Raw genomic sequence first — 1,347 nt, 5'->3', positions numbered from 1 at the left:
AGTAAAATAATACATGTCACTATTTGTAATAATTAGATATAAACAGCTTTAAAATAAATGTGCAGATGAGAGTTTCCTGTAGAAGACATGTTCACTTACTTTCACTTAGAAAATCAACTCATAATCAAATAGAGGAGCACAAACTTTACACCATTTATTCCTTTTAAAGCCAGAATGTAATAATAATAATAATAATACATTTTATTTATAACGCACTTTACATTTGAAAACAAATCTCAAAGTGCTACAGAAAAACAGTAATATAAAACATGAAATATAAAACAAATATAAACATAGCATTATGAGACATACATCATAAAATCAGCGTTAATTTAACAGTCATAACATCTGTTAAAAAGTAAAGTTTTTAGACCCTTTTTAAAACTCTCAATCGTCTGTGGTGCCCTCAGATGGTCAGGAAGGGCATTCCATAGACGAGGAGCAGCAGAACAGAAAGCCCGATCACCCATGGTACTTAGTTTAGTTCTGGGAATGTGGAGAAGATTTGATTTTGCAGAAAGGAGGGATGAAATTTTAGGGGTAAGAAGTTCTTTCATGTAGGGCGGTGCATTTCCATAGATGCACTGATATGTAAGGAGAGAAATTTTATATTCTATCCTTGCAGAGACAGGGAGCCAGTGGAGTGAAAGAAGGATAGGTGTAATGTGCTCGTGTTTCCGTACTCTCAGCAGGATCCGTGCAGCACTATTCTGGATATACTGCAATCTCTGGAGACTCTTGGTAGAAATCCCGATGAGAAGTGCATTGCAGTAATCCAGCCTGGAGGAAACAAATGCGTGAACCAGCTTTTCAGCATCTGAGACGGTGATGGTAGGACGAAGTTTGGCAATGTTTCTGAGATGATGAAAGGAGGTCTTGCATAGATGTTTAATATTGGCTTCAAAAGTGAGTTGAGGGTCGAATTTTATGCCAAGATTGATAACCGTTGAAGAGGGAGAAATAGTATGACCAGCCAGTGTAATACTGGTTATAGGGGATGACTGGGTCTGGAGTGAGGTGCCAACCAACATCACTTCAGTTTTTGCACTATTTAGCTGAAGAAAGTTGTGTTTCATCCACAAACTTATCTCCTCCAGGCAGGCAGAGAGTATTGAAAGAGATGCTGATGAAGATGATGATGAGGGAGCAGCAGAATGGAGGGAATTTGTGTCAATTTTCATGTAAAGTTGTATATCATCAGCGTAGCAGTGAAATGAAACTCCATAGCGTTTTATAATTTGGCCAAGGGGAAGCATGTATAGGGTGAAAAGGACGGGGCCCAGGACTGACCCCTGGGGGACTCCGCATGTCACAGCATATGACTGGGACCTTGCATTTCCAATAGAG

The sequence above is a fragment of the Trichomycterus rosablanca genome, chromosome 9 (genome assembly GCF_030014385.1).
Source record: "Trichomycterus rosablanca isolate fTriRos1 chromosome 9, fTriRos1.hap1, whole genome shotgun sequence".
In the NCBI taxonomy this organism is placed as follows: Eukaryota; Metazoa; Chordata; class Actinopteri; order Siluriformes; family Trichomycteridae; genus Trichomycterus; species Trichomycterus rosablanca.
Note: the sequence above shows the minus strand (reverse complement) of the source record.